Genomic DNA, 23,539 nt, shown 5'->3' with positions numbered 1-23,539 from the left:
TTCACTCAGAGAGTTGTGAACCTGTGGAATTCCCTACCGCAGAGAGTTGTTGATGCCAGTTCGTTGGATATATTCAAGAGGGGGTTAGATGTGGCCCTTACAGCTCAAGGGATCAAGGGGTATGGAGAGAAAGCAGGAAAGGGGTAATGAGGTGAATGATCAGCCATGATCTTCTTGAATGGTGGTGCAGGCTCGAAGGGCCGAATGGCCTACTCCTGCACCTATTTTCTATTTTTCTATGTTCCAATGACTCTATCGCTGTGGTATTTTCCCCGATTTAAAGATCTGCACAGGTAAAGATTGTGAATTTGTGTTGTGTCAATGCAAACATGTCAACAAGGCCAAGAGATACCCTAATGGGTTCAGATAAAGGAAAAAAGAAGCATAATTCCCTTTCAATTGCCAAGAAAGTGGAGTTACTCCAGAGATTAGATAGAGGTGCTTCAGTGAGAAGATTGAATGAGGAGTATGGTGTTAGATTCTGCACCATTTATGATATCAGAAAAGAGAAACAACAGCTCATGAAGTTTTATGCGGAAAGTGATTTTCATAAGGAAATGAGTAAGAGAAAATGTATGCATAAGCCGAGACGTGATGATGTGGATCGAGCAGTGATGGAATGGTGGCGACAGAGGCGAAGTGAAAAGGTTCCTTTGTCTGGCCCAATGGTGGTGCAACAAGCTAAAATATTCCAAGCACAACTGGGGATTGAAACTCCTTTTGAGCACTCTTCTGGTTGGCTAGCCAAATTGAAAAGGCGTCAGGCATCAGGCAACTGAAAGTGTGTGGTGAGAAGGCCTCAGCACATCATGAGGCAGCTGAACATTACATTGATGAGTTCATCAAACTAATTGCTGATGAAAACTTTTCACCTGAGAAATGTACAATGTTGACGAGACCGCACTGTTTTGGTGCTACATGCCGCAAAAGGCATTAGCAGCATCAAAAGAAACGCAGCCAGCAGGTATTAAAGACGCCAAGGATAGATTGACTGAGCTTGCTGCTGCAAATGCAGCTGGGACACAAGTGTAAGTTTATGGTCATTGTGAGAAGCCAGCGTCCAAGATGTTTCAGGGGTTTGAGAGTATTGTCAGTGCATTATTATGCCAATAAGAAAGCCTGGGTAACCAGGGTAATCTTTCAGAACTGGTTTGAAAAGCATTTTATCCCTCAGGTGCGTGCTCATTGCACGGAAGCTGGCCTTGAGGAAAACTGCAAAATATACTGGCTGTTAGACAATTGCTCAGCACATCCCGATGCCGAGCTTCTGGTAAAGGATAATGTCCATGGAATCTACTTACCTCCCAATGTTACATCACTGATACAGCCAATGGACCACGGACTTTTGAGATCTGTAGCAGAAACACAGGATGTAGAGAACATAGGGCATCTCGTGGGGATGAGTGGGGAGAACATCCAACAATCGCGATTGCTTCTGGAAACCTTGGGTGGGGTGAGGGTAGAGTTAGCGGGACTGAGAGATGAAGTAGCGACACTGGCTGGAGGAATGGGTGAAGTGAGGGGAGAAATTGCGGGACTGTCATTAGAGGTGGCAAGACTTTCGGGACAGATGACAGAGGTAGTAGCAGCAATAGCGGGGGGCGGGGGGGGGGGGCTCCTTGAATGTTATAAACCTCATAGCAAAATCAGGGGTTGATCCACAGGCTGATGATGATTATGAAGAGGAACCCAGGCCTTCCACATTGACAAAGGCTAGCTCTGTCCCTGTCATAACCCAACAACAAGAAACGCCGCGTTGGAAAAAATACAGAATAAACCTTGGGATGGGGGGGGGGCGCGAGGCGGGCCGGGGGAGTTGCCAGGAAGCAGAAGTCTGCAACAATGGGCGTGGGCAGGGGTAGCGGCATCTATTGGGGCAGGAGTGGCGCTCAGCGCTTAAGGAGGAGGATAGACGGCTTGCTTGTTTGTTGGTTTGTATGTTTCGTTGTCCATTTAAAAGTTTGATACAAAATTTATTAAAGTTTTTAGTTATGAAAGTTAAAAAATAAGTCATGTTAAGCTAAGTACAACTGTTCTATACAAATGTTTAATAAACATATTTATTTTGGACTTTTAACCTGACTCCTCATTTTATTTTTTTAATGAAGCACTATTAAATATTTTTGGATAATGGAAAGGACTCAACATATCAAGTGGCCTCACTCCTTGTAACCTATAAATGTAAATGATACAGGGGCAGGTTCGAGTACAACTGTTTTCATGGATCCTGACTTGTTCTGGGTCACTGATACGAGCAACGCACGACCATGGTGCTAGTATCAGTGAACCTGAACATGTCTAGATCCATGAACACTTCAGCACTGGAACCTGCCACTGTTGCATTTAAACTTATAGGTTGCAAGCAATGAGGCCATTTGACATGTTGAGATCAGTGAGAACATCTGATTGGGAATCAAGTTGTCATTAAGCACCTCCTATTGATAAGGAGCATATCATGCTGTTATATTTTTTTGAGGATGTAACTAGTAATTGGATAAGGGAGAACCAGTGGATGTGGTGTATTTGGACTTTCAAAAGACTTTTGACAAGGTCCCACACAAGAGATTAGTGTGCAAAATTAAGGCACATGGTAGTGGGGGTAATGTATTGACGTGGATAGAGAACTGGTTGGCAGACAGGAAGCAAAGAGCAGGAATAAATGGGTCCTTTTCAGAATGGCAGGCAGCGACTAGTGGGGTACCGCAAGGTTCAGTGCTGGGACCCCAGCTATTTACAATATACATTAATGATTTAGACGAAGGAATTGAATGTAATATCTCCATGTTTGCAGATGACACTAAGCTGGGTGGCAGTGTGAGCTGTGAGGAGGATGCTAAGAGGCTACAGGGTGACTTGGACAGGTTAGGGGAGTGGGCAAATGCATGGCAGATGCAGTATAATGTGGATAAGTGTGAGTTTATACACTTTGGTGGCAAAAACAGGAAGGCAGATTATTATCTGAATGGTGACAGATTAGTAAAAGGGGAGGTGCAACGAGACCTGGGTGTCATGGTACATCAGTCATTGAAAGTAGGCATGCAGGTACAGCAGGCGGTGAAGAAGGTAAATGGCACGTTGGCCTTCATAGCGAGGGGATTTGAGTATAGGCACAGGGAGGTTTTGCTGCAGTTGTGCAGGGCCTTGGTAAGACGACACCTTGAGTATTGTGTGCATTTTTGGTCTCCTAATCTGAGGAAGGACATTCTTGCTATTGAGGGAGTGCAGCGAAGGTTCACCAGACTGATTCCCGGGATGGCAGGACTGACATATGAAGAAAGACTGGATCGATTAGGCTTATATTCACTGAAATTTAGAAGAATGAGAGGGGATCTCATAGAAGCATATAAAATTCTGACGGGTTTGGACAGGTTAGATGCAGGAAGAATGTTCCCGATGTTGAGGAAGTCCAGAACCAGGGAACACAGTCTAAGGATAAGGGGTACGCATATAGGACCGAGCTGAGGAGAAACTTTATCACCCAGAGAATTGTGAACCTATGGAATTCTCTACCACAGAAAGTTGTTAAGTCCAGTTCGTTGGATATATTCAAAAGGGAGTTAGATGTGGCCCTTACAGCTAAAGGGATCAGGGGGTATGGTGAGAAGGCAGGAGTGGGGTACTGAAGTTGCATGATCAACCATGATCATATTTGTTGTTTATGCAGGCTATGGATGTACTCTCTGTGTAGTCACTGTGTGGTTGCATAAGATGGAGACTTGTTTACCTGATGTACTATCAATAAGGTTTACACTGTATATACATGCTGGCACCACTAGAGGGTGCAACTGGTGGAGACCGGGGGTTTCCTGCCCTGGTGGCAGGGCCCAGTATAAAAGACTGCCCACCATGCTTGTGCCTCACTCTGGAGTTTGGAATAAAGGACCAACGTCACTACAGTTTGAATACAACACATTGCCTCATGGAGTCATTCATAAGTACATTACAGACGTAATAATATTGAATGGTGGTGCAGGCTCAAAGGGCCGAATGACCTGCTCCTGCGCCTATTTTCTATGTTTCTATGTTTCTATATTATGCCTTTAACACTGAAAACTGTCTCAAGGTGCTTCACACATGTGCTCAGACCAAAAAGGACACCCAGCCGAGAAAGGAGCAATTAGGAGGGGTGACTAAAATCAGGGTCAGAGAGATAGGTTTGTGAGGGTCTTAAAGAAGGAGAGGGAGGCAGAGAGGTTCAGTGAGTAAATTCCAGATTGTGGTGCCTAGACGGTGTTGAAGGCTCGGCTGCCAATGGTGGGGCAAGGAGAAAAAAGAATGTAGAGTTCTGGTGGGAATTTTAGGGCTGGAGGAGGTTAGAGTGTTGGGGTGGCAGAGGTCATGAAGGAATTTACATAGAGGGCTGAGAATTATAAATTGGAGGCGTTGTTGGACCAAGAGCCAATGGAGGGCAGTGAGTACAAGGGTAATGGGTCAACGGGACGATATGCAGCAAAGTTTTGGATGAGCTAAAGTTTAAAAAAGGTGGAGGATGCAAGCCCATCAGAAGAACATTGCAATACTTGAGTCGGGACATGAAAAAGACACACATTAGGGTTTCAGCTGATGGGCTCAGGCAAGAATGGAGGTAGGCTTCAATACAAGGTACTAAGCATACTTATGAAGTTAATCAGACCCTATTCGAGTGTATAAAGACATTTTTACGCTAATTAAATATCCATTCAAATATATTATTGTTTATTCAGGACCACCTATGCATTGCAACACTGTATTAAAACATTAAAAATTTAAGGGGGATTATTTAAAAAGAAAATTAAATGTCCAGTCTTTATTATAAATCACTTGACGCATCCCTATGTGCCTGGAGTATGTTGCACTGCCTTGTGTGGAGGACCTTCGGCCTGGGATAGCAGCAGGCTGAGTGGGCTGTGTAGAAGAATTGGAAAAGGTTGCCCAGGGTGTTTGTTGCAGGATGCCTCCTGTTGATATGCTGATTTTTGGCTGCTGCTTGCAAGAAGAAGGCTTCCCTGCACTTTAGGAGTATCTTTGGAAACGTTTAGCCACTTGGAACTTCGATGGAAAAGGTGAACGGTGAGGAGTTCTGTTTAATTTGCCTGCCCGTGGTTCTCTCAACCATGGAGGAGCATAATAATTCTTGCAGAATTATTTTCAAACTGCATTGAGTTGACAGAAAATAGCCGGGGAGGCCCTTCGGCCGGGGATAGGAACAGGCCAGCACCGATTTCTTTAAGTGTAGGTACGGCTTTTTCCAACGGTGTTGCACGTGACTGTACGCGGTTTCAATAAAAAATGTTATGCGGAAAGTGGCCTTATGGCCAGAAATGGCGTGTACACTGCTTTTTAGCGTACACCAGTGGCAGAATATATGGCGGCAAACATTCTGCCGCTGTGCCCCAACATTAGGGAAACTTTTAACTGACCTTCAACGCCAGAAAAATCGCTGCCCAGTGCTGGACAAAATAGGGGCCTAAGAGAGGCCTGTAGGGGAAAAAGATCCACCACAAACATTGCCAATACATAGCCCACACTACCACAACCACAACATAAATCACCCCAAAAGAAGAAAAAATTATCACAAGTACCTGAGGTGGACATTACTTTCCTCACTGCAGCCGCTACAGCTCGGACCGCCCGCTTTCACCGGCAGTCCCACCACGGCGCACTATGGGGCTCTCCACAGGTCGGGGGTCGGGCGGGACTCAAAGATCGAGCCGGTGCCGCAACCAGGGGCATTGCACACCGGCTCGCCTTTTCTGGGCGGTAATGCTCCGCTCTCCCGCTGAAACCGGCCCCGAAAACCCCGGCGGGGCACTGGAAGCTGGCTGCCCGCCCGGGAGAGCTCACCGCCGGCATTGCCGTCGCTCCGGGGTGAAAACCGGAAGCGGACATCATCGGAAAATCCAGCCCTAAAACTTCAATTTCCGCTCCTAACCAAATATTCATTCAGTTCGCAAATTGTTTTTGCTGGGAATCTAACCCACCGATCACAATTCTACGGAGACGGGACAAAGCTTTTGGAACAACGGTACATTTTTGCTCCTCTTCTCAGGTTCCAGGTTCAAACTTCTAGTTAAACAGACCGTTATCTACAACTGCTCACTTTAAAAAACATGCATCATATCCTCTCACTCAATACAGGTTTGACCTCCCTTATCCAGGACTCCCTTATCTGACACCACCCCTCGTCCGGAATGATTCTGGTGGCCGGCGGCGCATGCACTGAATGCGGCCGACCTCCACCCCGCCTTTGGGGCCCGCCGACACTCATCCCGCCGGGGGCACCGACCTCCTCCCACCCCCTTCGGGCTGACCTACTTTTAGTTGGCAAGATCTCTTATTCGGCACAGGCCAGGTCCCAAGGGTGCCGGATAAGGAAGGTTCAACCCGTGTTATTTTCTCCAATCAGCTAACATTGAGTGAGGGGCACAATCCATGAAGATAGGTTAGTACATTGGGCAGATAGATGTCAGGTGAGATTTAATGTGGAGAAATGTGAGGTGATATAGTTTGGGAGGAAGGTTAACAACAATTTTTATTTATATAGCGCCTTTATCGTAGTAAAATGTCCCAAGGCGCTTCACAGCGGTGTTATAAGACAAAACAGATAAATTTGACACCGAGCCAGATAAGAAGAAATTACGGCAGATGACCAAAAGCTTGGTCAAAGAGGTAGGTTTTTATGAGCGTCTTAAAGGAGGAGAGAGAGGTAGAGAGATGGTGAGGTTTAGGAAGGGAGTTCCAGAGCTTAAGGCCCAGGCAGCTGAAGACCCAGCCACCAATGGTTGAGTGATTATAATCAGGGATGCTCAAGAGGGCAGAATTTGAGGAGCACAGACATCTCGTGGGATTGTAAGGCTGAAGGAGATTACAGAGATAGGGAGGGGCGAGGCCATGGAGGGATTTGTAAACAAGGATGAGAATTTTGAAATCGAGGCGTTGCTTAACCGGGAGCCAATGTAGGTCAGCGAGCACAGGGGGTGATGGGTGAACGGGACATGGTGCGAGTTATGTGTTCACTAAACAGTTAAACGTTAAAAGTAGAGGAGCAGAGATTTTAGAGATTCAAATGGAGAGGTTTGTAAAGGTGGGGGCAACTTAATAACTTGTCCAAATGTGACGTCTTCCAATTCAGTATATTGTCTTTGTCTGATCACACAATTCTGCTCCAGTGCTCTGGTGCATGTCAACCATGCAAAACATGTACTTTCCATTGGCACTAGAATGTATTTAAAACAGATTATCATCCTGTGATTTCCTCTAAACCAAAATGTAATGAGAAACAGTAGGAGGGAAAGGACAAAGATTTTGCTTGTATCTGTACACTTGCCCAAACAAGCAGAAATGTGTACGTTATGCATGTTGCTTCAGCCTGGTAAGGCTAGAGGAGAGAACCAGAATGTTTTTTTTCTTCCCCAAGAATTACAATCAATAACAACTTGTATTTATATAGCGCCTTTTAACAGAGTGAAACGTCCCAAGGCGCTTCACAGGAGTATTATGCGATACAAATTTGACACTATGCCACACGAGCAGAAATGAGCGCAGCTGATCAAAAGCTTGGTCAAAGAGGTATGTTTTAAGGAGCGTCTTGAAAGAAGAAAGAGAGCTAGAGAGGCGGAGAGGTTTAGGGAGGGAGTTTCAAAGCTCGGGGCCTAAGCAACAGAAGGCACGGCCACAAATGGTTGAGCGATTATAATCAGGGATGCTCAAGAGGGCAGAATTAGGGGAGTGCAGACATCTCGGGGAGGGGTGGGGGGGGGGTGGGGGTGGGGGCTGGAGGAGATTACAGAGGTAGGGAGGGGCGAGGTCATGGAAACAAGGATGAGAATTTTGAAATCGAGGCATTGCTTAACCGGAAGCCTATGTAGGCCAGCGAGCACAGGGGGTGATGGGTGAACGGGACTCGGTGCAAGTTAGGACACGGGCAGCCGTGTTTTGGATCTCTTCTAGTTTACGTCGGGTAGAATGTGGGAGGCCAGCCAGGAGTGCATTGGAATAGTCAAGTCTAGAGGTAACAAAGGCATGGATCCTACATTATCCTACATTATGGAAATATGGAATCTCTGGCCAATTTCCCCATTCAGGTACACCAATGGACACTAAATGGAGAACAGACAATGGAGAGTATGGGGTCGATTTCCACCCTGGCACCCCGCAGCCCCCCCATCCCCGCCCCCCCACACGACTCCCGCACATTGCCATTGCCTGTTCCAATCCCTTTCTTGAATTTACCTGAGCTGTTCATTAATTTTAGTCATGGAAGCGGCTGCCTGGGGAGACGTGACCGGTGTGGACAACTCACCTCCGCATCTGTAGGCACAGCCTGAGGCCTAATTCCCGTCGGTCCTCGGCCATCTCGCACACTGATTGATTTCAAAATTCTCATCCTGGTTTTCAAGTCCCTCCTGGTTTTCAAATCCCTCCATGGCCATGCCCCTCCCTATCCCTGTAACCCCCTCCAGCCCCACAACACCCTCCCCCCCACCCCTCCGCCCCCCCCCCGAGACCTCAGCGCTCCTCTAATTCTGCCCTCTTGAGCATCCCTGATTATAATCGCTCAATCATCGGAGGCCGTGCCTACTGTTGCCTCGGCTCCAAGCTTTGGAACTCCCTGCCTAAACCTCTCCGCCTCTCACTCCTCCTTTAAGACTCTCCTTAAAACCTACCTCTTCGACCAAGCTTTTTGACACCGGCCCTAATTTGCTCTTTATGTCACTCGGTGTCAAATATTTTGTCTTACAACACTCCTGCGAAGCGCCTTGGGACGTTGTACGACGTTAAAGGCGCTATATAAATGCAAGACATTGTTGCTGCCGAACGTGTGAAAGCAGCTTCTTGCAAATGCCCACAGTGTGAGGCAATATCTTTAATTACTCAGAACATTCGAGTGAACTCCTTAAGGCACCCTCGCTTGCTGCAGAATGCAGTGCAGCAATGATTCATATCTTACCTCTGGAGCACGGCCAAATTGTGTCTGATGCAGGATGTCGTGGTATCCAGACAATGATTGATTCACCCGAAGATCAAAGTCTGGGGTGGAATAGCCCGTACAAACAAAAATAATAATTTTAGTTTATTTTATTTTAGCTGAGTTTGAGGAAAATCCTACTGTGACGAATCTTGATGATGCTAGGTTATCAGGATCTTGGTCTTTGGTGTGATAGCCACACATATATCTGTTGTCTTGCATCATAGCATGTAATTTCTGCCTTAATTATGGTCTGGGCCTTATTGCGGGGTAAAAAAATGTAAGTCTGACCCATTATCCAGCTGTGAATAGCAGCAATATGGATATGGTCCCATATTTCACCGAGCTAATCAGTACCAAAGTGCAATGTCTCCTCACCACAAGCAATTATAAACTAGAATCCTCTCCTCCTCCTCATAGTGTGTGCTTTCCCTTCACTAACTTCCTTGGGCTGGATTTTTGGCTTTTAATATTTCGGGGCCTTAATGACGGCAGGGTGATCCTGATAGCGCCCGGAAAAAGCTTGCACCTCAGTCAGCAAAATTGGGCCACTGGGCCCTGAGTGTGGGGTGGAGCGCTAAGGGAGGCGTTGCACACCTCGCTTAGAGCGCTAGACCGGCTGAGCAAGCGAAAATCCCGAGCTAAACAGCCGGCCCAGGAGCGCTCCGAGAGAAGGCTAGGAAGAAAAAATAAACTTGAAAATAACCCAAAAATATTCCCAATAAATACCTCGCGCCACCTCAACATAAATCTAAAAAAAAAAGCAATCACACTTTCCTGAGGTGGCCATTACTGACCTCACTGCAGCCGGTACAGCTCAGACCGCCCGCTTTCACAGGCGGTCCCAGCAGGGGGCGCCCTACGCAGTGCTACGGGTCAGGAGGCAGCCATATACCGAGCCCGTGTCGCAACCAGGGGCATTGCACACCGGCTCGCCTCTTCCGGGCGAGAATGAGAACATAAGAATAAGAACAGGAAGCAAAGAGTAGGAGTAAATGGGTACTTTTCAGAATGGCAGGCAGTGACTAGTGGGGTACCGCAAGGTTCTGTGCTGGGGCCCCAGCTGTTTACACTGTACATTAATGATTTAGACGAGGGGATTAAATGTAGTATCTCCAAATTTATGGATGACACTAAGTTGGGTGGCAATGTGAGCTATGAGGCTGCAGAGTGACTTGGATGGGTTAGGTGAGTGGGCAAATGCGTGGCAGATGAAGTATAATGTGGATAAATGTGAGGTTATCCACTTTGGTGGTAAAAACAGAGAGACAGACTATTATCTGAATGGTGACAGATTAGGAAAAGGGGAGGTGCAACGAGACCTGGGTGTCATGGTACATCAGTCATTGAAGGTTGGCATGCAGGTACAGCAGGCGGTTAAGAAAGAAGATGGCATGTTGGCCTTCATAGCGAGGGGATTTGAGTACAAGGGCAGGGAGGTGTTGCTACAGTTGTACAGGGCCTTGGTGAGGCCATACCTGGAGTATTGTGTACAGTTTTGGTCTCCTAACTTGAGGAAGGACATTCTTGCTATTGAGGGAGTGCAGCGAAGGTTCACCAGACTGATTCCCGGGATGAATTGACTGCGCAGATAGCTGTTAATGGGTATGATGTAATTGGGATTACAGAGACATGGCTCCAGGGTGACCAAGGCTGGGAACTCAACATCCAGGGGTATTCAACATTCAGGAAGGACAGACAGGAAGGAAAAGGAGGTGTGGTAGCGTTACTGGTTAAAGAGGAGATTAACGCAATGGTAAGAAAGGACATTAGCGTGGATGATGTGGAATCGATATGGGTAGAGCTGCGAAACACCAATGGGTAGAAAAAGTTAGTGGGAGTTGTGTACAGACCACCAAACAGTATTAGGGAGGTTGGGGATGGCATCAAATAGGAAATTAGGGTACAGCAGTTATCATGGGTGACTTTAATCTACATATTGAACTTAAACAAAACTTAAACAAAAGAAATGTTAGATTTGACGCGAAGATTAAGCAGCCTCTCAGAGTATAACTGAGGGCCCGTCGTACCAAGAAAAAAGAACTATTCTGACCATCACTTCGGAACAACAAGATCAAGATCGAGAGCACATGGCGAGGAAACACAGGAAGAAACATCGTGACATCGGAGAAAAAGAACTTAAAAAAAACAATCAGTGGAACATTAAAGCCAAATGACTTGGTAACAGCCATTAACCGGACCACCGCGACCGACGAAACCAACCAGGAAAATCAACCAACAAGAAAACCGGGGTCCACGCAAGTTTTCCACTCTACAATTTGTGCCTAGACTACCCAGCAAGTAGAAATTACCTAAAGAACTTAAAACCCTACTTATAACAAAGAAAATTGGGTACTCACCAGAGATAAATCCAAAACGCGTCTAACCGCATCAGCGGACTCACCCCAACTGGCTTCAATATGCAGCAGAGGTCTTCTACCATGTCCGGGGTATGGCAAGGCAAACCGGCTATAACCAAAGAACCTCGAAACCGCGAAACAGCCCTAGCTGTCAAAGGAAGGATCTGGTGAGCATAAATCCCTGGAACCCTAGAGTTTGACCTAGTGAGAGAGTAAGTAGGAGGTGGGAGGTATTTCTGTTGTGTTTATTACCTGTAATAAAGTATTCCCCATTGTTTAGAACCTTTTTATAAGATTTTACAGTTTTATTCAGTGTATTTGTGTTATTTGCTTTCTTGAATAAAATCCATACCTTCTTTGTACAAAACAGTTGTCTGCTGCACTTTATCACACCCTAATTAATAAATCCAGGCTCGAGAACCAGGGAGTGGGAGTGACTCGATACCGCTCTGGTCAGGAAGGCAAGCTGACACGCCCACCACCCCGTACATCTCATAGAAACATATAAAATTCTGATGGGATTGGACAGGTTAGATGCAGGAAGAATGTTCCCGATGTTGGGGAAATCCAGAACCAGGGGTCACAGTCTAAGGATAAGGGGTAAGCCATTTAGGACCGAGATGAGGAGAAACTTCTTTACTCAGAGAGTTGTGAACATGTGGAATTCCCTACCACAGAAAGTTGTTGAGGCCAGTTCATTAGATATATTCAAAAGGGAGTTAGATGTGGCCCTTACAGCTAAAGGGATCAAGGGGTATGGAGAGAAAGCAGGAATGTGGTACTGAAGTTGCATGATCAGCCATGATCATATTGAATGGTGATGCAGGCTCAAAGGGCCGAATGGCCTGCTCCTGCACCTATTTTTTATGTTTCTATGTAAGTCACCCGGACGATTTTAAAAGAAAAATTTGCATTTATATGGCACCTTTCACGATTACCCGACGTCTCAAAGCGCCTTACAGCCAATGAAGCACTTTTGGAGTGTAGTCACTGTTGTAATGTGGGAAATGTGGCAGACAATTTGTGCATAGCAAGCTCCCACAAACAGCCATGTGATAATGACCAGATAATCTGTTTTTAGTGATGTTGATTGAGGGATAAATATTAGCCAGGACACCGGGGATAACTCCCCTGTTCTTCTTCGAAATAGTGCCGTGGGGTCTTTTACGTCCACTTGAGAGGGCAGACGGGGCCTCGGTTTAACGTCTCATCCGAAAGACGGCACCTCCAACAGTGCGGCACTCCTGCAGCACTGCACTGGAGTGTCAGCTAGATTTTTGTGCTCAAGTCTCTGGAGTGGGACTTGAATCCACAACCTTCTGACTCAGAGGCTCTCCCATCCAGTTTCCAGCTGGGTCGGGTTAAAATCACCATTTTTTTTGTGTCTGAATTCTGAATTGACTGAAACAGTTATGCTGCAGCTTAAATGTAATTTGCACAATGTTCAATCTATGTCGGAACTGGTTGGACCACGTCAAACTCTACTCTGGCCTAGCTCTCATCTGCCAAAAGGATCCAGTCGTTTACGATTATCCTGGAGAATAAAGATGCCTTTCTCCACTACTACTACTACTAGTGTCCTAATCTGAGGAAGGACGTTCTTGCTATTGAGGGAGTGCAGCAAAGGTTTACCAGACTGATTCCTGGGATGCAGGACTGACATATGAGGAGTGACTGGATCGACTGGGTCTGTATTCACTGGAGATTAAAAGGATGAGAGGGGATCTCATAGAAACATATAAAATACTGACAGGACTGGACAGGTTACATGCAGGAAGAATTTTTCCAATGTTGGGGGAGTCCAGAACCAGAGATCACAGTCTAAGGATAAGCCGTAAGCCATTTAGGACTGAGATGAGGAGAAACTTCTTCACTCAGAGAGTTGTTAACCTGTGGAATTCTCTACCGCAGAGAGTTGTTGATGCCAGTTCGTTGGCTATATTCAAGAGGGAGTTAGATATGGCCCTTACAGCTAAAGGGATCAAGAGGTATGGGGAGAAAGCAGGAAAGGGGTACTGAGGTGAATGATCAACCATGATCTTATTGAATGGTGGTGCAGGCTCGAAGGGCCGAATGGCCTACTCCTGCACCTATTTTGTATGTTTCGATGTTTAATCGCTTCCTTAATTCCCTCTTCCCTGCCCGCCTCCGCCCTCACCCTTCATAACGCGAGGGGGCCTCGTGGTCTTTTGTCTGATCAAGAGCTGCCTCTTCTGTCTCCCTCTACCCCTTGCCCACCAAACCAAACCTCTCGCCAAGCCCAGACCCCATCCTTGTCCCCCATTCCCCCTTTCTCTGCAGTTTCTCTCCCCATGCTCACCTATTCCCGGAAACCCACCACCTGCTCCCTCAAGCGACTGAGCACTGAGCTTCCCTTCCTGGCCCCCATGCTAGCTGACACTGTAAATGGTTCCTTCTCTGCAGGTGTTGGGAACCACTTTTATTCCACTCTAGCCTTTAAACCAGACTTAACATAATTGAAAGAAAGACTTGCATTTATATAGCACCTTTCACGACCACCGGATGTCTCACAGCACTTTACAGCCAATGAAGCACTTTTGAAGTGTAGTCACTGTTGTAATGTGGAAAACGCAGCAGCCAATTTGCACACAGCAAGCTCCCACAAACAGCAATGTCATAATGACCAGATAACCTGTTTTTTTTTTAGTTATGTTAATTGAGCGATAAATATTGTCCAGGGCACCAGGGAGAACTCCCCTGCTCTTCTTTGGATCTTTTATGTCCACCTGAGGGGGCAGACAGAGCCTCAGTTTAACGTCTCATCTGAAAGACGGCACCTCCGACAGTGCGGCGCTCCCTCAGCACTGCACTGGTGTGTCAGCGTGGATTAGTGTGCTCTATTTCCTGGGGTGGGACTTGACTCAGCCGACACTTGATCATGAATAACTGTGTGATCAGCCTATTTACTTTGGCAACGCTCTCTTACCAAGCTCTCAATTAGACTGGTGCTTACTGGCCAGTGACAAAATGCATGCACGCACTATAATTACAATCCATTTTCAGCTTAAAACAAATGATGCCAAAGGCAAATAAAAAAATTAAGCTCAAATACAAAAGCAAAATGCTGCGGATGCTGGAATCTGAAATAAAACTAGAAAAAGCTGGAAATCTCAACGGGTCTATGTTGAAATTGACCCGAAACGTTAACTCTGTTTTTCTCTCCACAGATACTGCCTGACCCGTTGAGATTTCCAGCATTTTCTGTTTGTATATAAAAAATTAAGCTCCGTAGTTGGAATCTCAAACTGTGTAAAGCACAAATCGAAAAGCTCCCTACGTGTCCCTACGAGCCTCAGTGTGACATGTGGGAGCAAAATTCATCATCGTACAGATTAAGTTTGAATGGAGATTTATCAGCATTGTATTACAGATATTGGGGGAAGGGGATGAGATTTGTCAAAGATAATTCAGTTCAAGTACATTTCACTTTGCAAGAGGAGAAATAATTCTACAGTGTGTGGTTTGCAGTGACGATGAAGGATGACTTCAACTGACAGCTGTCTGCCCAACATTGAAATGATTCATTGGAATACCAGATAAAACACTGACAAAATGGTGCACACTTGCAAGCAGCTCAGATTTGAGACAATGGGCACCATTTGACCTTACCCCAGTGCCGTCCACACCCTTAATACTGGAGTGGGTTTTCATTCAATAATGCCCAGCACGAGGGGCTTCGTTAAGCAGACAATCTTGTTACCACATCACCAAAAGCAAAATTCTGTGAATGCTGGAAATCTGAAAGGAAAACAAGAATAATTTGTAATTATCATCATCACAGGCAGTCCCTCAAAATTGAGGAAGACTTACTTCCACTCTAAAAATGAGTTCTCAGGTGACTGTACAGTCCAATATGGGAATTACAGTCTCTGTCACAGGTGGGACAGACAGTGGTTGAAGGAAAGGGTGGGTGGGGAGTCTGGTTTGCCGCACGCTCCTTCCGCTGACTGCGCTTGTTTCCTGCATGCTCTCGGCGATGAGACTCGAGGTGCTCAGCGCCCTCCCGGATGCTCTTCCTCCACTCAGGGCGGTCTTTGGCCAGGGACTCCCAAGTGTCGGTGGGGATGTTGCACTTTATCAAGGAGGCTTTGAGGGTGTCCTTGAAATGTTTCCTCTGCCCACCTGGGCTCGCTTGCCGTGTAGGAGTTCTGAGTAGAGCACTTGCTCTGGGAGTCTCGTATCGGGCATGCGAACAATGTGGCCCGCTCAACAGAGCTGGTCGAGTGTGGTCATTGCTTCGATGCTGGGGACGTTGGCCTGATCGAGAACACTGACGTTGGTGGATCTATCCTCTCAGGGGATTTGCAGGATCTTGTAATTATATAGCGCCTTTAACATAGTAAAACGTCAAAAGGCACTTCATCGAAGTGTTTTAAGACAAAGCAAGTAAATTTGACACCAAGTCACACAAGAAGAAATTACGACAGGTGACCAAAAGATTGGTCAAAGAGTTAGGCTTTAACGAGCATCTTAAAGGTGGAGAGAGAGGTAGAGAGGAGGAGAGGTTTAGGCAGGGAGTTCCTGAGCTTGGGGCCCAGGCAGCTGAAGGCATGGCCACCAATGGTTGAGTGATTATAATCAGGGATGTTACAGAGGGCAGAATTAGAGGAGCACAGACATCTCGGGGGGTTGTGTGACATAGAAACATAGAAAATAGGTGCTGTAGTAGACCATTCGGCCCTTCGAGCCTGCACCAGCATTCGATAAGATCATGGCTGATCATTCACCGCAGTACCCCTTTCTTGCTTTCTCTCCACACCCCTTGATCCCCTTAGCCGTAAGGGCCATATCTAACTCCCTCTTGAATATATCCAATGAATTGGCATCAACAACTCTCTGCAGCAGTGAATTCCACAGGTTAACAACTCTCTGAGTGAAGAAGTTCCTCCTCATCTCAGTCCTAAATGGCCTACCCCTTATCATAAGACTGTGTCCCCTGGTTCTGGACTTCCCCAACATCGGGAACAATCTACCCGCATCTAACCTGTCCAGTCCTGTCAGAATCTTGCACGTTTCTACGAGATCCCCTCTCATCCTTCTAAACTCCAATGTATAGAGGCCCAGTTGATCCAATCTCTCCTCATATGTCAGTCCGGCCATCCCGGGAATCAGTCTGGTGAACCTTCGCTGCACTCCCTCAAAAGCAAGAACGTCCTTTCTCAGATTAGGAGATCAAGATTGAACACAATATTCCAGGTGAGGCCTCACCAAGGCCCTGTACAACTGCAGGAAGACCTCCCTGCTCCTATACTCAAATCCCCTAGCTATGAAGGCCAAGATACCACTTGCCTTCTTTACCGCCTGCTGTACCTGCATGCCAACTTTCAATGACTGATGTACCATGACACCCAGGTCTCGTTGCACCTCCCCTTTTCCTAATCTGCCACCATTCAGATAATATTCTGTCTTCGCGTTTTTGTCCCCAAAGTGGATAACCTCACATTTATCCACATTATACTGCATCAGCCATGCATTTGCCCACTCACCTAACCTGTCTAAGTCACCCTGCAGCCTCTTATCGTCCCCCTCACAGCTCACACCGCCACCCAGTTTAGTGTCATCTGCAAACTTGGAGATATTATACTCAATTCCTTGATCCAAACCATTGATGTATATTGTAAAGAGCTGGGGTCCAGCACTGAGCCCTGCGGCACTCCACTAGTCACTGCCTGCCATTCTGAAAAGGACCCATTTATCCCGACTCTCTGCTTCCTGTCTGCCAAACAGTTCTCTATCCACGACAGTATATTACCCCCAATACCATGTGCTTTGATTTTGCACACCAATCTCTTGTGTGGGACCTCATCAAAAGCCTTTTGAAAGTCCAAATACACCACATCCACTGGTTCTCCCTTGTCCACTCTACTAGTTACACCCTCAAAAAATTCCAGAAGATTTGTCAAGCATGATTTCCCCTTCATAAATCCATGCTGACTTGGACTGATCCTGTCACTGCTTTCCAAATGCGCTGCTACTTCATCCTTAATAATTGATTCCAACATTTTCCCCACTACTGATGTCAGGCTAACCGATCTATAATTACCCGCTTTCTCTCTCCCTCCCTTTTAAAAAGTGGTGTCATATTAGCTACCCTCCAGTCCATAGGAACTGATCCTGAGTCGATAGACTGTTGGAAAATGATCACCAATGCATCCACTATTTCTAGGGCCACTTCCTTAAGTACTCTGGGCTGCAGACTATCAGGCCCCGGGAATTTATCAGCCTTCAATCCCATCAATTTCCCTAACACAATTTCCCGCCTAATAAGGATATCCTTCAGTTCCTCCTTCTCACTAGACCCTCGGTCCCCTAGTACTTTCGGAAGGTTATTTGTGTCTTCCTTCGTGAAGACAGAACCAAAATATTTGTTCAATCGGTCTTCCATTTCTTTGTTCCCCATTATAAATTCACCTGAATCCGACTGCAAGGGACCTACCTTTGTCTTCACTAATCTTTTTCTCTTCACATATCTATAGACTGAAGCAAATTACACAGATAGGGAGGGACGAGGCCATGGAGGGATGTGTAAAAGAGGATGAGAATTTGAAAATGCTGGAAATACTCAGCAGGTCAGTCAGCATCTGTGGAGAGAAAAACAGCATTGATAACCAGAGGGTACAGATGCGGTGACATGAGGAAAAACATTTTTATGCAATGAGTGGTTAGGATCTGGACTGCACTGCCTGATGGGGTGGTGGATACAGATTCAATAGTAGCCTTCAAAAGGGAATTGGATAAATACTTAGAAACATAGAAATTTACAGAGCAGAAGGAGGCCATTCCGGCCCATCGAGTCCACACCGGCCGACAAAGAGTCACACGGCCCTTGGTCAGCAGCCCTAAAGAAAACATATAAACCTATGAACAATGACGGAAAGGCAAAGAGCACCCAGCCCAACCAATCTGCCTCACCACAACTGCGACACCCCTTATACTGAAACATTCTACACTCCACCCCAACCGGAGCCATGTGATTTCCTGGGAGAGGCAAAAAAATCAGATTAAAAACCCAGGCCAATTTAGGGAGAAAAATCTGGGAAAATTCCTCGTTGACCGAAACTAGTCCAGGAGATCACCCTGGCCGTATTCCATTCCCTGCAGTACTTACCATTATATCTGCTCCGTCCAACAAAAGGTCATCCAGTCTAATCCCAATTACCAGCTCTAGGTCCGTAACCGTGCAGGTTACTGCACTTTAAGTGCCCATCCAACCATCGATTAAAAGTGGTGAGGGGTTTTGCATCCACCCCTCTTCCAGGCATCGAGTTCCGGATCCCCACAACCCTCTGCTTAAAGTAGACCCCCCCTCAAATCCCCTCTAAGCCTTCCACCAACCACCGTAAAACTATGCCCCCTCCATCAATGGAAATCGACCCTTATTATCCACTATGTCCAGGCTCCTCAATATTTTATACACCTCAATGAGGTCTCCTTTCAACTTCCTCTGCACCAATGAGAACAAACCTAGCCTATCCAATCTGTCCTCATAACTAAGATTCTCCATTCTAGGCAGCATCCTAGTAAATCTCCTCTGCACCCTCTCTAGTCCAATCACGTCCTTCCTATAATACGGTGACCAGAACTGCACACAATACTCAAGCTGTGGCCTAACCTGCTCTTATATTCTATGCCTCGGCCAATAAAGGCAAGCATTCCGTATGCCTTCTTAACCACCTTATCCACCTGGCCTGCTACTTTCAGGGATCTGTGGACAAGCACTCCAAGGTCCCTTTGTTCATCTACACTATTAAGTGGTCTACCGCTTAATGTGTATACCCTTTCCTTATTAGCCATCCCAAAGTGCATCACCTCACACTTCTCTGAATTAAATTACATTTGCTCTGCCCACCTGACCAGTAGATTGATATCCTCCTGAAACCCATGACTTTCCTCTACATTATCAACCACACAGCCAATTATAGTGTCATCTGCAAACATCTTAATCATACCCACTATATTCAAATCTAAATCGTTAAAGGAGAAGAAAAAATTTCAGGGATGTGGGGGAAGAGTGGAGGGGAAGTGGGACTAACTGGATTGCTCTTCGAAAGAGCCAGCCTCTTTCTGTGCTGTACTAGTCTATGATCTGATCATCTCAGTGCTGTTTGTGGGAGCTTGCTGTGCGCACATTGGCTGCCGCATTTTCTACATTACAACAGTAACCACACTTCAAAAAGTACCTCAATGGCTGTAAAGTGCTTTGGGACGTCCTGAGGTAGTGAAAGGCGCTATAAAAATGCAACTCTTTCTTTTTTTCCCCCTCTCTCTGAACGTCAGACACTCGCTTGACCATCAGTTACAAGAGGCCCAAGTTTGCCCCCCCCCCCCCCCGGTTAAAACGGCGCACCTCCATGAGGTATGCCGACTTTGCAGAAGAAAAACTGCGGCGAAAACTTACCTCGGTATTCTACCCGCTCCTGGAACGTCGCAGGCCCTCGGCGTGGCACAAGCAATGGGGGGCGGAGCCAGGTCCCGGCGCTGAAAACAGTGCCGGGACCTCGGCACATGCGCGCTAGAGTGTGCGTGCATGTGCAGTAGCTCCTCGCCCCCACAATCTCTGCATGTGCTCTGCAGGCTGTGTGGGAGGGGCCCGAAGCACGCTGCCCCTAGCCCTGGCCGAATGGGCTCCCTCATTGGCGGCCCGCTGTCTTATCCAGCCACATGGTTGCAATAAGGGTTAAGATTAGTGCTCAGGCGTTTAAGTGGGAAGTGTTTATAGACTCAATAATGGCGTCTTTTGAAAAAAATCCAGACAGGAAAGGCATGCCTATAAGGGCCAGGCTTCCGATGGTTAAAGAGGATTAGGAACATGGCAGGAGTTTATGTAATCCATCTATTTTTCGAATATCTTGTTCGTCACTTAAGCTGTGGATAATTGAGCCCGAGCAAGCAAAAAGTATTGCCTTAAAGAAAGCGTGGGTGCAAATATGAAGAAAAGCAAGTTGGGGCTGATTTAGTCTGATTGTAACTAATATTAGGCCCAGTTGGCTTGATGTTGAGAAGGCACCGATTTTGTGAATGTCATTTGGGTGAGTGCACATGCGGCAGTAAATAGGGTAGTTAAGGCCTGCAATAGAGGCATGTTGTTAAGATTAGTTGATTGTCTTGTATTTGCGGGTGTAAACGAATTAATAGGAAGATGCCAGCGACAACCATGGTGCTGGAGTGGAGTAAGGCAGAGAGTGGCGTGGGGCTTTCTATGGCCACCCCACCTGCAAACCACCCGTGATCAGACCCCCTGTAATCAGCCGACTCCGATCGGACATGCCTCCACCCACCCTTCCCGATGTCAGTTCCCCTCCTGATAGCGGACGCCAGCTGTGGCCTGGAGCCGCAGGCCTACCCACCCGACAGCGTCGGAGGTCAAAATCGGTCAAAGAACCCGGCATGACCAGGGGCGTGGAGGCCCTGCCCCCACCCCACCCGCTCACAGGCCTTCCTGCCTCCCCATCTAACTGGTCGCTTCCTCCCCCACACCCAGGTCTCCCAATCGACGGCATCACCCCAGCCTTTCTAATCGCCAACCCGGGCTGATGTTCCCTTCCCAGTACTGGGGACCAAACCCAAGGGGACCAAACGCAAGGGTGCCAGGCTGCAGTCTCCTGCCGCTGGTGCTCCCTCCCACCCACCAGCCGGACTGTCCATTTGGCCGGCAGCTGGGCAGGAGACAGTATAGACTCTGTGCAACAGTACCCAGCTGTTAGTGTTTTTCTGCAGTAAAGCTTTGCTGAGGGTAGGACTTCTATTTTTTATTTGTTTATTTATTGATTGATTATGTGGTCCTAAATTCTTGTTGATTCTTGGTGCTAGGTGCAGGTCCTCTCAGCTTCCTTGTATTTTTTATTTGTTATTGAATGCTTATTTTTGTGCTCTGTTTAGTGCTTGGTGCTTTAAATGTACTGCTTTGTTTAGTGCTTAGTGCTTTAAATGTACTTATGCTTCTTTAATGTTGTTGTGAAGGTGTTTAGTGCTTTGCAAGGTTCTCCCCCCAATCTCTGGCTACCTGCGCTGATTTCTTAATTCACCGCAAGGTTTTTCTGTGCGGCCACAAGTGGCCACATACACTGGCCTAAGTTAGTTTGGAGTAACTCTTAGCTGTCTAAACTTGCTTAAGTGGCCAAAACAGGCGTAAGTGGCTGGAAATGCCCCCTTTTGAAACAAAAACGAAACTAAAAAAAAACCCTAACTAACTCACTTACATTGGAGCTAATTAAATGGGCAGAATTGCAACTTATAAGATACTCCAAAAAAATCTAGTTGCTCCAAAAAAACGGAGCAACTCCTGGGCAAACTTGGGCCCAAGAAGAGGGACAAAGTGAATTGTTTGTGCCTGAAGGGGGTCAGTCAATGTGCTTTAAAAATACATCTGTGGGAATTCCTGTCCGTTGCTGTTGACGTTCTGAGACAAACTAAATACAAAAGCTTTTCTTACAGCTGAAAATCATTTGATTAAACTCTCCAAATGTCTGGGGGACATTTGGCATAAACCCATATGTCATACAGATTTAGTTTTGGCGCGATTCCTAACTGGTTTCCATGGCTCCCAGTGTTCTTTGCAATGGTTACATGAGATGTGAAATGAACCAGCCTTTTTTTTTTAAAAAAAAGAAAAGATATTGGCAGTTTCCAAGCAACTTCTGTTTAATGCGCCCAGCACTCCTCAGTATCTAACCTCTGACCTGAGCCTAGTTTTATAACTTCATCGACACAGGAAAGAGGTGAAGGCCTCTTATCTATCAAGGACAGCTATTAACTGCTTAGGAGAAATGCAGCCTGTCACAACGAGGGTCAAAATCTCCTCCACTGCTTACCTTTCTTGCTCTTGGTAAATAGTAAACGTTGAACAACAACTCGTCATTGAATCATAGAATCATAAAAATTTACAGCACAGAGGGAGGCCAGTCGACCCATCGTGTCTGTGCCGGCCGACAACGAGCTATCCAACCTAATCCCACTTTCCAGCTCTTGGGCCGTAGCCTTCTAGGTTACGGCACTTTAAGTACACATCCAATTCCTTTCAGGCAGTGAGTTCCAGACCCCCACTGCCCTCTGGGTGAAAATCTTTCTCCTCAAATTCCCTCTAAACCTCCTACCAATTACTTTAAATCTATGCCCCCGGTTGTTGACCCCTCTGCTAAGGTAAATAGGTCCTTCCTAGCCACTCTATCTAGGCCCCTCATAATTTTATACACCTCAATTAGGTCTCCCCTCAGCCTCCTCTGTTCCAAAGAAAACAACCCCAGCCTATCCAATCTATCCTCATAGCTAAAATTCTCCAGTCCTGGCAACATCCTCGTCCATCTCCTTTGCACCCTCTCTAGTGCAATCACATATTTCCGGTAACATGTATTTTATATAGAGATTTGAACAGATTAATGATTAACACAAACAAGCAAGTTAAACAGTCACACTCTGATCTCGTACAGTGGCATCACTTGGCTTGTATTTGTTCAGCTAGTTTAGCAGGCAGAGCGATATCCAGTGACTGAAGCTGGAAATCACTCCAAAGTGGTTAAGGGGCTGAGTCCGCAGGAGGCTCTGGAATCTCTGTGTATAAATGGAATGCACCTATTTTGCAATTTGTTTTTTCCTGTGATGAGAATTAATTAGGGCTGGGATTGAATATTCCACATTAAATTGAAACCGGGTGGCGCCTTCCATTTCCCTCAGCAACCCCATGCCAGCACGAGTGGAGTGCACTGTAGGAAGGTCTGATTGGTCACTCACCAGTCCTACATGGCAAAATGAGAAGCAGTTTGCCAGCTGAATCATTGGATTCATCAAATAGTACAACGATGGCAATTGAAGTTCAACACAGATAAATGTGAGCTATTACATTTTGGTAGGAAGAATAGGGAGATCACTTATTATTTGGAGGGTGAGAGTTGAGGTGGGGTAGAGCCACAAAGGGATCTCGGAGTACAAATACACACATTGCTAAAAGTTGCAACACAGATTAGCAAGGCCATAAAAAAAGCAAAGCAAGCACTAGGGTTTATTTCTAGAGGTATAGAATTGAAAAGTAGTGATGTTAGGCTAAACCTGTTTTGAACTTTGGTTAGACCACACTTAGAGTACTGCATACAGTTCTGGTCGCCATATTATAAAAAGGATATGGAGAGGGTGCAGAGAAGATTTACAAGGGCGATACCAGAAATGCGAGGGTATACATATCAGGAAAGGATGAACAGACTGGGTCCCTTTTCTCTTG

This window comes from Pristiophorus japonicus, chromosome 17, assembly GCF_044704955.1.
Source record: "Pristiophorus japonicus isolate sPriJap1 chromosome 17, sPriJap1.hap1, whole genome shotgun sequence".
NCBI classification, from domain to species: Eukaryota; Metazoa; Chordata; class Chondrichthyes; family Pristiophoridae; genus Pristiophorus; species Pristiophorus japonicus.
The sequence above is the reverse complement of the archived record's forward strand: the minus strand, read 5'-3'. Positions refer to the sequence as shown.